This window comes from Triturus cristatus, chromosome 9, assembly GCF_964204655.1.
Source record: "Triturus cristatus chromosome 9, aTriCri1.1, whole genome shotgun sequence".
In the NCBI taxonomy this organism is placed as follows: Eukaryota; Metazoa; Chordata; class Amphibia; order Caudata; family Salamandridae; genus Triturus; species Triturus cristatus.
In genome coordinates, this window is record NC_140592.1 from 260,111,801 (window position 1) to 260,129,741 (window position 17,941).

Here is a 17,941-nt window from a genome sequence, read left to right on the forward strand (position 1 = left end):
TCCTTCGGCAACCCCTAGTAGTCTAATGTTGTTCTGACGCTGCCGATTTTCATAGTCTTCCAGTTTCCACCTTATGTCTTCTGACATCTTTTCCTGCGATTCCTTCAAAGTCTGCCATCGAGAAACATCATCCTCTAGTCTAGATGTACGCTCCTCCACATGCGATACTCTATCCGCCAATTCCTCATATACTTTATTCATTTTCCGCATGGAGCTCTGTATCTTTTTTGTCGCCACCTTAGCTCTTCGGCTTTCAGTTCTAGCCTCTGCTTGCATCTGGATAAGAGTCTCGTACAGTAACCCCAATGAGGGTGCTGAAGTAGAGGCACCCTCATTCACAACCTCTTTGACCCCCCCCTCAGCCTCCTCTTCCTGATACAATGAAGCCGTTGCAGAATAATCCCAGCAAAGCTTAGGATCAGGTGCTTGAAGTAGAGGGCTATTTAGGGAGTCTGTTTTAGCTCGCCTTTTCATTCTCTGGGGTTTAGCATGACCTGGCGGTGCCTTCTGAACTGAGGATTTTTCTGCGGAGTCTGAGTCAGTACCTGAAACAGAGCTTACATCTTGACTTCCGTCACCCAGCTCACTAGAAAGGTAGGATTCTGAATCAGAATCCTCATTCACTGAAAAAAAGCACTCCCCATCGGGTGTTGCCGGGACCGCTTTCCCAGGGATACTCTTAGTTGCTAGACCTCCCGGTTTTATGTCCCCAGTCAATGTCCCACCAACATTCGTTTTTTGTATTGTCTTACTTAGTCCTTGAACAAGGGAGTCGCTCCGTTTTTCTGAGCCCATCTCCTCACCCGTGCATGCCTCTGCTTCCACCTCTGCATCTTCCTGCTTGTTCTGTCTCTGCCGATGCTTCCGGGTCTGCTCAGAGTCCAACGGCCCTGCTGCTCCCTGTATTGCAGTCGATACCTGAGGATACGCGGGCTCTGAGACCTTCACTGCGAACGACTCCTTAACTGAAGGCTGTCTAAGAGTCGGGTCCTTTCCTGGGGCGCTTCTTTTCGACGTGACAATCTCCTCGCTTATGCTGCTAATGCCGCCATTATCAAGCTCTGCGTCTGCCGGTTTCGGACCCTTACGAAGCAGCGAGGGCGGACGGCCGGCAAGCATCAAAGCCTCCTTGTCTTTCTCCTTTACGAAATTTCCTTTACCATCCGCTGCTGGCGGCTGTGCTCGTTTAGCTGCCCCGGTGTCTCTCGCGGGTTTGGATACTTTGGGAGGCATATTCCTTTCGAATTTTCCCGGCTGATTTTCACATCGAAAAGGGAACAGTCCACTGCCGAGTAATGCTCTTGTCTTAGTAACCCACCGAAGCGCCAAAATCTCGACACTCAGGTAGGAGAGGTCTATTTTACTATTCATTCCAGCATTCTTCTAGGTTACCTTATTTTCCCCTTGTTGTGGGCAAAATTAAGGAGGGTGGTTTGGAGCGACTGTATACTGCAGTCAGTCGGTGGCCATCTTGCCCCTGAGTCCTGCTCCTGGAACCTTGTTTCTTTTGGACGCCTTCAGGCTAAGTCTTGAAGCAATGTAAAGCAGCTTGTTTTACCAGTCTATAATCTCTTGAATGGCTAAATGAAAGGAGAACGACACCAGGTGTATAGAAAATATATGTATTTATTACTAAACACACCCTACTAGTCTCTTTATGAGGCTAGAGGTCAAAGCACAATATACGATAGGCCCTAGGGGCGAACCAAACCAAATATTTAGAAAGTGGTATAAGAACCACGATTTGACTACACACGAGGCCTAGAGCCTGTAGAATCGCTGGGACCCCAAGGAACCACCCAAGGTAGTGACACAGGAGACCCACGGGGGACGTGTGTGAGCTCCTTTACTTTCTATGGGGAAAGTCGCGTTTAGAGTTTTAAAGTTTAAGGACCCTTAGAGGTGGACTAGGAACAAACCCTTTTGGACTTAGATGGTTCTAGGGCCAACACCTACGGGAGCACCAGAGTACTCATGTTACCTAACCCAGGGAAGCTGGGTGCATAGGTGTCAAATGGTGTTGGGTTGCGTCGTTGTTTTCGAATGGGAGTTGCTGCAAAGTGCTGCTGCCGTCAAGAGGAGAAGTGTCCGAAGAGATCCAAGCTCGGGGTCTGGGCTACAAGTACGCCCGATGCACAGCCTCAAGGGATGTCGAGAAGCTAAAGTACTTGCAAATGTGCACGGTGTCCAGGGGTTCTGGTTCCACGGTACCCACGAGGGCTACGAGTCTCAGCTTTGCTGGGGATCGGGTCAGCCTCTAGGAAATCTGGAAACGCACCTCCTGTGTTGCAAATACTTCGGAGTCCGGCGGGAGCTTCGGAGATGCAAACCGGTCAGATGCGTCTTTGGTGCATGCCTTGCAGGGGAGTAACTCCTTTACTCCAATGGAGATTCTTCAGTCATCTAGTCGCGTAGATCGTCGAAGTTCCAGGATTTCTGTATCAGAGTTTCATCGAGGTGTAATCTAAAGTCCTGTAGTCAGGGGTTCCTTCTTTATACCCAAGGAAGGGGTTGGACTAACTCTGGGGACCTACCGATGGGAGGGTTTAGGAAGAGGGGTGGCTACACCCATTTCCTTTGTCCAGTTTCACGCCAGAGCAGGGGCTGGTAGCCCCTGCAACCGGTTTGAACTAGACTATGCACAGGGACACCAAATGTGCACCCAGTGCTGGACTTCAAAGCACTCTTGGAGTGCACCCACCCATCCCCAATCCACTAAGGCCTGTCTGGGAGGTGGTAACACCTCCCTGTGACAGGAAACCTATTGTCCAGGCCTCACCTGCCAGAGTTTCGGTCAGCAGCAGGAGGCCAGACTTGTGTCTGTGGCTGGCAACATCCATTTTGTGATGCCAGGGTGCTGTTAGCTGGTACCGGGTATACCGGTGCTGTCATGTCTCTCCCTCTAGAAGGGTGGGATCATACTTCCACACCAGTAACTGGTGTGGGGGTATGATTCCAAGGTGTTTGACACCAAACATGACATGTTTCCGTGCAGCCAAAGTTAGCATTTACCGCGAGGTTATAATGCAGTTAAGAGTATATGGTCAGGCTGCATCACAGACAACCCCGGAGAATAGATTCCGAAGGCTGCAGAGGGGCTCTGCTCATGCATGCATGGGCACCCTCTCACTTAAAACCAAGCACCCTGCCTTCAGGATTGATAAGGCCTGCCATAGGGGTGACTGATAGAGGTATATGTGCAGTGATAGGGTGAGATATAGTGAACCTATATCTCAGTAAGGGGTGCATGCACCACCTTACCCAGGCTGCAGTAGCAGACCTGTGGTGTCATTTTGGCAGTCTTCCCAGGGGTGGCATAATACATGCTGCAGCCCCTGGTAGGCCTCTTGGGTACCTATGCCCTGGGTACATAGTATACCATATACTAGGGACTTATAAGGGTACCCCAGAATCCAATCTGGAGTGTACCTAAGGAACAAGGAATCAATTTAGAGAGGAAGTGGCTAGGCTGGGGTTCTGAATAGCAGGGCCCCAGCCAGACTAAAGTCGAAAAACAGTGAAACATAAGCAAAAAGTGGGGGTAACCATATGAAGCAGATCCGACTCTCCTACAGTTTTGACCTCTATGTTTATTCCCTCTGATTCTTGCTGAGTGTGGCTTAGGCTAGACACTTAAAATTTCCTTGACCCAAGAAGACTCTTGACCAAGCTTCTGCAATGCTGACATCTTCCTGTGTTTCCTTAGATTTTTCTATTTTTCTGCAGTTCCCTTATTATCGAACATCTTTAGTCTAATGAACCGTTTTTTTAGTGTGGACTTTAACTTAGACACATCTACATTTAGTCATGTATAGAAGAGAGGACTGAAAACTCATATCTGAGCACCAGATTGTAATGTTAATCTTTTGTATTGCTGTGACAGAACTTCTTCTTTGTTTAATACTGGTAGGCTTAACCTTCTTTAGGATGTTAGGTTTCTCAGTTGTTGTTGTGTATCTTTATAGCATGGTACTGAGGTTTGTGTACTTTAATTTGATTGCTAATTTGTAATACACCTTCTTAACCATAGCTACCAATTCCTGGTCATTACTGTGTAGCCAAATGGGTTACACTGTTAATTGAAATTGGTTGCTGTAATGTTAACTCTTCTCATCTCTCAGATGGATAAAAAGGTCCACAAGTCGAGGAATGGTAAGATGGCAGGCCAAAGACGCTTCACCAACTTTGTAGCGCATCAGATGGCCCTCCACTGACGGGAGAGAGTTAGGGCGTGCTATTTAGAAATTGACCAAGCACTGTCCAAACCCCAAAAGCTCATGGTTCTGTCGAAAGATTGATGAAGTTCCAATGGTTTGGAAAGGAGCTTTAGCGGCAGAGGGGTGTGAGTATTGATCGGCGTGACCATTGCAATTGCTTATACTTAGATTGTGGTATTTTGCAGTGGCTGTGTGGTGTTTCGCGCAGATGATTTAAATTGCTGTGTGAATGTGACTCTTGCTGCAGAGAAGTTGAAGTGGTTAGTATGTCTGTCATAGCCTAACATTGCGGGATACATAGAAAAAAGTCAAGTTGTCAATATAGACAACATTGGGTGTAGTTGTCTGCTGTGTTGTGGTGCTGATTGTGAGACGTCGTTAACAGCATTCATGAGATAGGGACATTTTCTCTGTGTGATTGTGAGGTCTGGTTGGTATAGTTGATCTCATTGCAGAGGAACCGTATCATTCTGGAGGAGATCCCACTGGTTGAGGTTTCATTGGAAGTGAATGTCAGAGGAGGTCGAAAAGTGTGCTGCCTGTCGTTATTTGGTACTTTTTTAGCACGGTACTGAGGTTTGTGTACCTTAATTTGATTGCTTTTCATTCTGATTCTAAATAGAATGTAGGCTCTTGATCAAATAGTGTTGTGCACGAGGAGACAAAACCAGAAGAGAAGATTAGTGAATAATAATACATTTTGTACAGTTTTTAATGGAGGCTGGATAAATACTTCTAAAAACGAACTACTGGTAAGAAGACAAAATTATTTCTTGAAAATATATGTGTACATTTGCAAAGATGACAAAATAAGGAAAATGAAATTGTGACTATGAGACACAATAAGAGTGGACAAAGCATACATTGCAAGAACAGAAAAGATTGTATAAAACATAGATGCACCTTACCCGGGGGACAGAAGTAGTTTAAGGAAATCAGAGCCAGAATGTTTCATAGTAGAGCAGTTGTAAATCTACTGATAAATTTGAAAAAGTATAGAAGGAGAGATGCACTGAATCGGAAAGAACGAGTTGAGAGAGTAGTTGATAAGGCCTTTGCTTTGAAGAGAAAGCTTTTCTTTTTGGTGCTAAATAGAATGAAGATTTTTGACCAAATATTGTTGTGCATGAGGAGACAAAACCAGAAGAAAAGATTAGTGAATAGAAGAATATTTTGTACAGTTTTTAGTGGAGAATAGATACATACTTCTAGCGCAGGGCTTTTCTTTAATGAAGAAAGCTATCTCCAGGACAACAGACGAGTTCATGCTTTTGAGGAAAGCGGACGATGTTATGAAATTAAGAATGGCAGCCCTATAGCAAAAGAGGCGATGGTACCTAGAAATGTAGAAGAAGTTATTGTAGAAGAGGTAAAAGGGAGGCGTAGGCAGGCCCCTTTATACAAATGAAATGGTAGTAGTGTTTGTAGTATTAGACAGCAATCCATTGATTTATTAAGGAAATTCCTACATATATTTCAAAGGTGAAGTTTAAAACACAAAAAGTGCTTAACAAGTTTGGATCCTTGCAAGCTAAGAAATTACACAAATTTGCTCACTAGACCCTGCAAAACTTTGCAGATATTCTAATCACAGATTATAAACAATGATGGCTTGCATCTTGAAAAAAACAAAACCTCCTTTTGGTGAAGTGATTGATTTCTTTTGAAGGAAAGAGTACAAAGCCAAAGGTGCTCCCCATGTTAACATGCTTTTGTGGGTAAAAGATGTCCCAAAGTTTGGAACAGACAGTGATAAGTCTGTGTTGTCTTTTATTGAGTAGTATGTAACTTGTTCCATCCCAAAGGAGAGTAGTGACAACATTTTAAGAGAACAAGTTCTACGATTTCAAAATCATAGATGCGGAAAATACTGTCATTGAAAATACAGAGCAAAGGGGAAATTTTATACAAGATGTAGTTTCAGATTCCCACGACCTGTTATCTCACAAGGAAGAGTCAACAGCTTTTTGTCTGCAGTCTAACATACACTTGCAAGAAAATCACTGACAAAATACATACAACCTAAGAAGAACAGAGTTGTCCAAGTATTTTAATGACTACAATCTTGTGATTCTGAAGATGTGAAATGCAAACATGGATGTACAGTTTGTTGCAGACAACTCAATTGCTGGTGCTCGGTATGTTACATCTTATATAACAAAGTCATAGAAAACTGAGATGAAAGAGATGTGGGAGGAGATTTCAGCAGAAAAGAGTCTTACAAAGAAATTGTACAGTTTTAGTTTGACAATGCTTTCTCACAGAGAGATAGGTTCCTGCTATGAATGTGTAGTCTGGTTAAGCTCAGCTAGATTGTTTTCTAAATCTAGAGGAGTTGTATGGGTGTGTTTAGGGCTTGCTAATACTCGTAACAGAGTACTGAAGTCTATTCCTGAAATTCAATATCTTGCAGAGTTTGATCCACACAGTACAGATATTCAGAAGAGTAACATGCTGGACACATTCTATCCAAGAAGAAGTCGTCATGTGGAAAGGATGTGTCTTTATGAAATACTTCAACATTATACTTTCAGAAGTAATGTCAGTGAAAACATAGATGAAGGTAAATTTGCTGTGGCTGGATTTGTAGGATGTTTGGTGAGATATAACAAAGGACATGTAATCAACCATCTAAAGCTAAGTTGCCAAACAACAACTAAGACAGCATTGAGTGCTGTGTTTTTCCAATGCATCTTTAAATGTTGAGAGAAGAGATTGAACAAGAAGAAACAATTGCTGCTGAGATAGCAAGAGAAAGATCTCAGAGAAGTCAGAGATCTGCACCTGGAAGTCAAGATCCTCTTGGACAGCCAATCTTTGAAAATGAAGCTGCAACAGTTATGAATGAAGTAGAAAATGCAATACACCAAGTAAGACGAGAAACTGTGGATCTATAACTACTAATAAAGCAATTTGATGCAGATCAGAAAGACATTTTTGAAGAGGTAAAGTAGAACATGGATTTCTCCATGAGAATAAAAAGTGTGCATGTTCTACATATAAACAAGTTCTATTGTGCATACGTGGTCAAGCTAGAAATGGAAAAAGCTTCTTGGTGAGTGGATCGCCACCGCTGGCCCAGCGGTGGTGATCCGCCCACCATCGTAACCTGATTTACTCACCGCCAGATTACAATGGCGGTGGGTAACGCAGCGGTCGGAAAGTCTGTCTGCCGCGTTTCTGCCAGTCGGCAATCGTTACGATTGCCGGCCGGGCAGAACTGGGGCACATATATGGTGGTGGTGCCGAGCAGGCATCGCCATCCATATTATGATGCTGGGTTTTAAAGGCCTTTCATGGAAAGGCTGGTGGGGATTTGCTTTGGGGGCCCGTTGCGGGCTCCCAGAGGGGTAGGGGGCTGCACATGGGTGGTACCCATGGTGCCCCCCTACATGGCAATGCACAACATGGCACTTTACCATTGCGGCGGGTGCTGGAGCCAGCAGCACCCGCTGCAACTTAAAATGCCTGATGCGACCACCGCGGTGGTGGTCGCATCATAATTGGGGTAGCAGGACTGCTGCATGGCAGGCGGGAGGTCCTGTTACCGCTAGGGTGGCGGACGGAGGTAAGTCTGCCCGCCATCCTAATCACCCCCTAAATATTCTTTGGAGACCTGCTACAACTAACTCCTGTAAAAGGACAAACTGTATTCAAGAAACTACTACATATTGTAACAAGGAATTCACTAGGAAGTATTGGAAATATAAACATTTGGGAAAAGTTGGGCTTGGCCCTTCTGGCAGGTTCACCCCTAAACTTTTTTGCTTTTTCTTGTGACTTGGTGTAGTGATTTTTGACTTCGGCGCACTTTTACCACTGTGTCCCAGGGTAAAGTGCATGCTTGTAGTGAGGTTGGCCTGCCCTCCCATAGGAATGCATGGGGGAATGTATGTGTCCCTGGTAGTTCCTGATGCGTGGGGAGTGCAGGTGCAAGTTTGGTATGTACGGACTCGTGTGATGAAATGCTGCGCGATGATGTGTGTGGCGTGCATGTACCTAGTGTGGAAGTGCCACTTCTAGAAGTGGGCACTTCTGTGTGCAGTGTGAAATGTGTGCCTTGTCTAGCGATTGGCTGGTTGAGGTCAAGTGACGGGCTAGGGAATCCCCAGAGTCAGGATGAGTCACCCAGTGGTGAATGGGGAGATCAGCAGCTAGATGGGTGGGAGGAGTACACCTGGGTCCTGAATAGGGCTGGGTTTTCCCCACACAATGCTGGCTCCGCCCCCTGTGGTGCGACTGATGACCCTGGCCTGTTCTCTGAATAGGGAGAGGGGCTGAGCAAAAGAAAGTGCTCAGGTACCAGTTGTAACTGGTTCAACCCTTCCCTGCACCTTGAGACAAAGGGAAAAGGTGTATAAGAAGGGGCTGTGTCCCCTTACAATTTGTTCTCTTGCTGATCCAACTTGAGAGGGGCCTGCTGCTGCTGGGCGCCAGGAGAGACCGCCACTGGGGACTGCCTCCCTGCTGGAGGGCCCTGTGAGCTGGCCCCTGGGGCCAGTCTTTGCCCCCCTCCTTCTGAGACTTTTTCCTGAAGACCTTGACTGAACCTAGCGCCTGGAAGCGCTTTTATTTTACTTATAGCGCTAGGAGCGCTCTATTTGTGGCCCCAGCAGCGCTACGATAACTTCACGGGGGAACCCCGACGTAGGGATTCCCCCGTTTTTGCCAAGATCGAGCGGGAGCCCACCCCGCTTAGTTTGCTGTGCTCTTGGCGGGTGCTCACCCCGCATTATTGCGACCTCGAGCGGGTGCCCACCCCGCTCGAATGATTAAGGACGAGGGAGCCTACCCCTCATTGTCACCGTATCACCGCCGAGAAACCCTGGGCTGCTGCGCTGCCTGCGGCGACCCGGAAGGAGTCAGGAAAACCCCTGATTGTGGGCGGGGCTTGTGACGCGCCCCCGGAAGTAGTCGGGCCTCCCGTGAGCTGAGGGAGACCCGGATCATCACTGAAGAGAGGCGGGAGCCCACCCCGCTCTCGCAACCGGAGGAAAGTGCTTCTCCGCCGCTGGAGTGTCTGAAGAGCCGCCAGAGTCCCGGTGAGTGGGGGCAGCGGTGTTGGTTGCAGAGCGCCTGACGCTCCATCGGTGGGGGGGCAGTGCTTCTTGAGCCTGTGAGGCTCCGACGCGGGCCGCGGTGTTGCCACGAGTCCCCCGGGTGGGACTCCAACATAGGGGGCATTGTCCGTGAGCCCCGAGAGGCTCCAACGAAGGGACACATCGTTTTTAGAGCCGGCGAGGCTCACAAGTTCTCCGAAGCGGAACTCCATCGTTGGGGGCACATTGTTCTTGAGCCACGAAGGCTCTAGGGGGCGTTTCGTTTGTCTAGAGTCCCAGAGAGGCTCCAAAAACTGCCACATTTGTTTTAAACGGCACAGGGGTGCCCACGCTCATTTCTCCAGCTGCCCAGCACTTAGTGGGCAGCTGCAACGTTTAGGTGGTGCCCCTGTGCGCTTTGGCTTGCGCTATCTAGCCCTGACTCTGCTGGACAAAAGGGCGTTTGAGCCCCTGAGAGGCCAGTTGGCCTGGGGACAGTTATTTTGTGTTGTGCCCTCGCCTAGGGTACCTGGTGCTTTTTATATCTATGTACTTTTGCGCCTGCGCAATGTCTTCATGATATTTTCCTTCCTAAACTGTGTTTATGCATTGGAGATTGATTTACTAGTAGTAATTATGCTAGTGTGTTCATGTTACCCTGCGTGATATTGTCCTAAGGTGGTTAGGGTTGCGTAGGTGGTACTTACCCGTTACCAGTGGTTACTGGTTGTGCGCTATATCTTCTAAATTGATGCTACAGTGATTGTATGTGCTATGTTCTGAAAGTATTATTCCTACAGAGTGCTAGTTCTACAAGTGCTTATTCCTGACAGTGGTCCATGAGGCCCTGTCCCTTGTAAATAACTCCCTTGTAAATTCTGCCCGTGCCTGTTGGCACATTGTAAAGTGTGTGTTTTTATCTAATGTGTTTTGGTAATACAAAGGCTATTTTTATATAATACCTTGTGTGGAGTTTCTTTTGTGGTGGGCCTTGGGTGTTGTTGCTGGGTGCGCGCGCAAACGCTTTACACATTGCCTCCGGGATAAGCCTGACTGCACGTGCCAAGCTACCAAGGGGGTGAGCAGGGGTTATCTTTGGCATGTAACTCCCCAGCCCTGACTAGAGTGGTGGTTTCTGCCTGGCTTTGGCGCAAGCCCTAGCCAACCAGAAATCCCATTTCTAACAGGAACACTTTCAATGCAAAGAGTTAATCCAAAATATGCGGCAAGCATCAGATATGCATTATGCAGATATACTAAAGGATATGAGAGTGGGAGTCCTCACATCAGAGGGAAAGACAGTATTACAAACTTGTCTCATCAAAATGTGTTTCCAAGTAATATTTCAGCTGCTAAAGTAATGCATAATTTTGTTAAGGAAGAGACTTTTATTGTTTGTTTGATGCCAACTCTTGAAGAGTGTAGTAAATTCAATGAACAATTATTGCAACTGGAAAAAGAAGAGATTGATGAAAGTAGAGAAAATGATAAAATGGAACATCAAGAAGTTACAGTGCTACTAACAGAAAATCTACAATGGAAAGGGGATAGTTTAGAAAAGTCTATTAAGAAATGTGTTAATTATCCAAACGGAAATGATGTGGAATACTTAGCCATAAAATTTGATGATATTGCTGAAGTCAACCAAATTGGTGGATGTGTTATATGTTTCCTACTTTTGAAAGACTTGTATGTCCAGCGAAAGCAGTTCCCAGTGTCTTTAGCTTATGCAGTAACTATTCACAAATAGCAAGGTTTAAGTGTGAACACAGGTCTTTTTAACATTGGTAGCAGTGTATTCAAAGAAGGAATGTCATATGTTGCTTTGTCTAAAATTAGAACATTGTCTGGTTTATTCTGATTTTGATGAGAAGAAAGTAAGTGCTGATGTGAGCCGTGTAACGGAGCATAATCTGTTAAGAGATCAATTTGCTCCTCATTTAGGCCAGTATCCTTTGGCTCAAAAAGCAATACTGCGTCAAAAGTGAAAATATCAAAACAGTCTATCAGAGTTGAGCAGAAAGATGAACAAAAAGAAAATCAACAAGGAGGAAAGAAAAGAAAACTAGAGCACAATGGTGAAATACAAGGCTATCACTTTGATAATAAATCTGGAGTAAACTGTTATGCAAATGTAGTGTTAAATGGACTATATAATTTTCCTATTTTTACGAATTCGATTAAAGAAAAGTAGATAAAAGGATGTCTTGACATCTATGTAGTTTACTTAAAGAATAGAGAGGTGATATAAGTATTATACATTCTGCTGCTGAAATAAGAAAATGCACAGATGACTGTACTGGATCAGTAGTGTTCTATCAAAATTTTCAGCAGGATGCTCAAGAGTTTCTAATGGTAATGCCAGAAATATTAGATGATGAAGATGTGAATATCAATGAATTATTTGGTTTAACTTATAAATGGACCCATAACTGTGAAGATTGTGAGTTTACGTCTAGCACTGAAATCAATTCAGAATGATTCCTGTACTTGACATTACCAGATTGTAAAGATGTGTCATTTAAAGATTTTACTACAAATGCCCATCAACATATGTTCTGTCCGAACTGCAGATCAGATCTTAGGTCAACGTTGTTTTTACAAATGTATGGAAAGGTATGGAAATTATATCATAGTTGTGCTACAACGATGCAGAGTAGATGGTACTAAATTAGGAACTGAAATTAAAAACTTCGGAGGAGAGCCAGGGAAGCCGGTTGGGGATCAGGTGGACCGGAGGCCAGTAAACTACGCCTCCCATCATCCATTGCGGCGCTCCATGCCGCGCACCATCACCAGTGCGCCAGGAGGCACCTAAAAGGGGGCCAGGGCTCCCGTAGCGCGGGACGCACACGCGTGAGCCCAGGCCAAGGGAGGGCCCGTCTGCGCTCGTCAGAGCCCATAAGAGGCTGGGCTGGGCCGCCCCTCCAACGTGCATCAATGGGTAAGCGCAAACATCTGGGCAATCAAGATCAGGGGGGGTTAAAAGCTAAAATTTCTAGAAAATCACTTTCTACTATCCCATACTTGACCTCGGCCGTGGGTGCCTTGAATAAGGAGATAGCCAACGTGGAATAGGAATTGGGTTTGGGCACAAGCGAAGATCTTGACGAGGGGATTAATGCATCTGTTACTTTGTCATCGTACCTTTGGAACTGGTGGTACTGATTAGCAGCCCAATTGTGAGGAGCGAAGCCCTGTCCCTCGATACTGTAGCACCAGAAGGTGTGGATAAAAGTTCGGGGGTTTCTACATTGGCAGAGGGCAGGACTCAAAGGGACCCTATTGAGGGGTCTGTAGGGGCAAAATGTACTAACAGAAAAGCAACCAAGCGGCATAAGGGTCCTAAAAACAGTACTTTTAAGATGGTGCCGGGGGTTGATGAGAACATTCAATTGACATTGCGGACTCTTATTGAGGACATTTTCAGTGCCCGATTTGAATCCATATTGACTACTATTGCTAAGGATGTATTTGACACTATGAACTCTTGTGTGGCTGACTTAAAGAAAGAATGTGATATTTTAGAAATAAGATATTTATATGGATTCATGTATGAGGGACACAATGCACCCCCCGGAAACTAATATTAACTCAGGCCCGCTACCTACATCCACAGTAGCAACTAGGACCACTATTCGAGGGAAACATCTAGGAATTCACCTGCCGCCACTCCGGGGGGGGGGGTGTAAAGTTGAATTCTGGTGGTAGGCTTGATGTCCCCCAAGATTTGGGTCTAGGGGGAATAAACGTATCTAATACTGTCTCTTGTACTGATAGCTCGCAATTAATTGGACTGTCTACAGCATCTAGGGAGAATCATATTCAACGTAAGAACCATAAAACTTCTATTGATAGTAGAATTGATCTCCCCCCAGAAGCCACCCCTCTGGTTGCAGTTCTCGTTGGGGTCCCTCCTTTAGGTGCCTCTGATAATGAATCAACGGCGGCTGTGTTGCATAAATCAAAAAATTGATGTGACCATTATTGTTCTGGTCAATCCGAGATCTCTAATCACATCATAATGGCTAGACGGGTGTCCTGGGTGGGGAATCGACCCAAACAAGTTCCTGGCAACTGTATTATAATTAATTTTAATAAGCGGGATATAATCGACAGGTTGTTTAGGGACGCTACTGATTTATGTGGAGGAGGCATAAGGGCTCTCCCAGTGGGTTATTTTTACCCACCAGTAAGCGCATATTGCGCCCCTATCAGGGTAAGTGCTAAAAGCACTCGTCAGCCCTTGTTGGGCCTGTCTTGTATCACAAGTTCTGTCCCTGGCCCTGTAAGTTTTTGTGGGGGGGGAGATGTATTGCCTAAAATGTCAGGACTGCTGTTAAGGCCTAATGAGGAAGGTTTACCACTTTCAAATAGATTCTCCCCACTTAGCCGGTTGGACATGAATGACTGACTAGAGGAGAAAGAGGATTGTTTATCTGTATTATGTTATAACAATTTTGTTGGAGTCGATACTGGGAAAGAGGACTGCTTATCTGTATTAAGCCCCAACAATTTTATTAGAGATGATACTGGGGGTGAAAACCCCTTTAACTGTAGAATCATTAGTTGGAATATTGCGGGCCTAAGGTCTAAAAGAGATGACTTAAACTGGCTAAACTTTATAAAAACATATGATATAATTGCTTTCCAGGAAACTTGGGACAGAGGGGATAACTTCTGGTTGGATGGTTTTAGTTCTTATTTTTTTATCTGCTCGTCCCGCCCCAGCGGGTAGAGCAAAGGGTGGCCTCATGTTTCTTTTCTCCTTGAAATTAATGGGGTCTATAAAAAGAATTGAGACAGACTCTTTTAATTGTTTGACAGTAGAAGTAAGTAAGCCCAACTACCCAAAGTTACTATTTGTGAGCTGTTTGTGTTGTGAAACTTTGTAGCACACCCAGGTTACCAGTTTATGAGTGGGGATGCCGATCGTAGTGCGAGAACAGGGAAACTGAGTTCCTGCGCTGTCACAGCACCCTCCTCAAGGTTTCATGATCTGCGGTTGAGTTCTAAAGGTAGTTTTCTACTGATATGGCAACTTCAACTCCAGCTACAAAGTAATGTTTTTTTCCTCTACATGGTGATGTTTTAGCTAATTCTCTGTTGTCGCTGTGTTGCCGTGTTTCCGCCTACCGATTAGCCAGCCAGCCAGCCAGCGAGAAGCCGGACGGGAAGTGAAACGTGAGCCGACGTGAGCAGAGCGCCGAGCCGAGACGTGCGCAGCCCGGGTCACTGATCGCTGACCAATATCGGGTCCGCGGGTCGTCAGAGAAGCACGAAGCACAAAGCACAAAGCGCTACGTAAGCTGAGATCCGACCCGCCCCAGAGAACAATCAGAGCCTTCCCGGAGCTTCCCCGCAGCCTCCCCGTACTGCCAGACCCAGCTGGAGGTTCAGGGGATCAGCGGGCAGGCAGGCGCGCTGCAGCAGAGACGCTGCAGCCGAGGCACCAACGAGCGCTAATGAGCGCTGACGAGATCCGGGCATCATTATACAGGCCATCGGTCTCTAGCCTCGGAAAAGTGGGGAAGGGACCGATTTAGCCCAAAGAGAGGAGAAGAACCCCAGGCAGAACAGAAGAAAAAGGAAGGCCACCAGATAAAGTGCTCCTCAAAAGAACGGCTAGGTAGGCTGGGCGGGCAACCGGTACAACAGAGGTAAGTGTGCGCATGAGTGAGAGAATAACTGTAGTAACCCACCACGCCGCTAAGCATCTTTAAAACTGTGAATTGGCGGTATACAGGGGATAATTGCAGGGGGCAAAGTCAGAATTACGCTCCAAAGCAATATCTGAGCCAAGTAGCTCTGAAATTAAAAGGACGATGGCTCCGAAAAGGAAGCAAAAACTACGCAAGGAAGTTTTTGCAGAAAGCCCAGGGAGGAGTGAGTTAGGGGAGGGGTCAAGGACACTGGAAGAGTGACAGGAAAGCCAGGCCTCTCCCGAGGATAATAGTAAGGGGTTACGAAAGAAGAGGAAAAACAAAAGAGCTACAAAACAAGCCCTGCAAGCCCAAAATGGTAGCACCTCAATATCCAACCTGAAAGGTAGCACTGCAGTCACTAAATCCATAAAGGACTTTGTAGGGAAACACTATAAAATGGCAGAGCAACCTATAATAAACTTGGAAACGGAGAAGGAGCACCGGACTGAGAACGCAATAAATTTGGAAACTGAGGAGGAGCACCGGAGAGAGAAAGGAATGGGAGTCTTCCCAGAAGAAGAAATGGAGGATCCCCTGCCAATAAACCATTCCTTCTTGAGCCAAAACTTACAATTAGCAGCACCATGTCTTTCATCATCCCCAAAACATTTTTCTTTGCAAACTTCGCAGAATCCAGGGCAATTGGGAAATGAAACTCAGGGTCCAAGTTTCTTTTAGGGGCTTCACACCACCAAGTATCGCAAAACTTAAATGAGCTAAAAAACGCAATCCAGCAGGACTCTCCAAGTACAGGAAGCCAAGCTATCCCTGAGATAAACAGTCTCCAGGACTCGGTCCTGTCAGCTTCACCCTCATCCTCCATGATGGACTTACTCTTGATGTTACAGAAACCCCTTCAGGGAATTCTAGAAGTAACAATGATGAATAATGGAGTCTAAAAATCACAAAAGCTGTCCCTAAAAAAGATCGAAGAGGAGCTGATAGGAATTAAAGGACAAATGCCACAGATGTTAAGATTAATAGTCACTCCCCAGCCCACAGAACAAAGTATAGTGAGTGAGACGGCAGAAGCACCAGATAACGTATATATATCCAAATGCCCAATGCTGATAAAAAGGAGATGTGAATAAGTAAGGGTCCACATGCATGCAAGAAGCGGGTCCCCAAAACAGCATTAAAGGGAAAAAGGAAAGCAAGAGAGGTAGTGGAAGAGCAAAGCCTAAATGCCTCTGCCCTGACTTTTGTACCAATTAGATCTCCGATAGCAGAGAACAAAATAAATGCCCCAAGCGTTCAAAGGAAGAGCCAGAGTAGTAAGGGTTTAAATGAGGGATTATTAAAAATCAAATTTGCAAACCAGAGAGTAAACCATCCCTAGGGGGACAAACCCGATACTATCAGAGGTTTGTTAACCCAGATGAAGCACCACATCCCCAAGTTCTAGCAGAATTGGATAGTAAAATGGGGCACCCTGGGTGGGCAAATGGTAGACAGTTAAACCCAGAAACCCCCAAGAAAGGATTAGAGGTGGGTAATAACAAATGGGTGTACCTGGAACTGGCGCTATCAGGACAAAGGGGAAAGAAACTGAGGAAAATTAACCCATTAAAAAGGGTGCAAATCCTGACTTCCTTCTCTAAATGCTCAAGCCTGAGTGCGATTGGCTCGAAAGATCTGAGACAGGTGGGCTTCATAGAAAATACAAATGGCAAGGAAATAACAAGAGTATTACTTTACTTTGATTTGGTAAAAATGGCCATTGAGAAAGCAGCAAGTGAGATACTCCATGTGGGAATAAGGTTAATCCCAGAGAGGGAACTAAAGAGAATTGCACAATCAGGAAGTATTTTCCTAAAAGCCATGCAGGCCTTGGGAGGAGACAGGTGAGGCTACTGAGAGATAATGAAGAAGAGGGTAGCCGCCTGAACATAGTGGTAAATAACACAGTAAAGGAAGACTCATGGGGTAATTGGAGTCAAAGAAGCAACCTGTGAGAATCCTCCGAGAGGTATATGGAGGGAATGGCTGAAGATGGTGGTCTAAGTGAGGTAGAATAGGATGAGGGGGTGTCGCATATCCTAAGTCTCTTATCATGGAACATAAATGGCTTAGGCAATGGGATAAAACAAGAGCATATAAAGAAATTAGTAAATAAAGTGGAAATTGCCTGTCTACAAGAGACTTGGGTATGCGACGAAACCCCTAACTTCGAGGGCTAACTTCAACTAAACCAACCGGCCAAGAAAAAAAGATTTGGTCGCCCATCGGGGGGAATTATGACTCTTATATCAACAAAAGTAATAAGCAATGTAACCTTGCTAAAAGTTAAATGTAAATGGATATTGGAATGCAGATTAGACCTCCTAACCTTGGATAAGAAATATGAAAATGTAACTGTTATAAATGTATACATGTAGTGGGATAATGCTGCAGAGTATGTAATTGAGATGGTTAATTCCAAAGAGGATATAGACTCTTTATTAGAAAACCATGCTTCAGACGTGTTGTTAATTATGGGGGATTTTAACCATAAGCTGCACCCAAAAAAGGCCGATCTTTGGCACAGAGAACTGTTGGATGCATATGGAATCGACTATGCCTGTTTTCCAGCATGTGATCCCTCTAAACAGGATATGGAATTGGTAAACTATTTAGGGAGGAAGGGTCTCTTTTGCCTAAATGGCAGATTTAAAACAGACTGCCCGGCAAAGAAGACCTTCAAAATAGGTTTACAAAACTGCCCAATTGATTATGTTTTGATGCTAGCCTGGAATTTCCCACTGGTTCGGGAGTTTAAGTTACACCAAAATGAAAGCAGCGACCACAATCCGTTGCAATTGACGGTATACGGGGGAAGGAGGGAACCTAGAGAAAAAGTGATCCCACAAGAAGTTGACTACCCCAAGCGTGCGACGACAAGACTGACAGAGGAGTATCAGGAAAAACTAAAGTCCTTTCAACTTAAGGTAGAACTGGGAGACTTAGGGAGTAAAAATTTGGAATGGTACGAGGAGAAGAT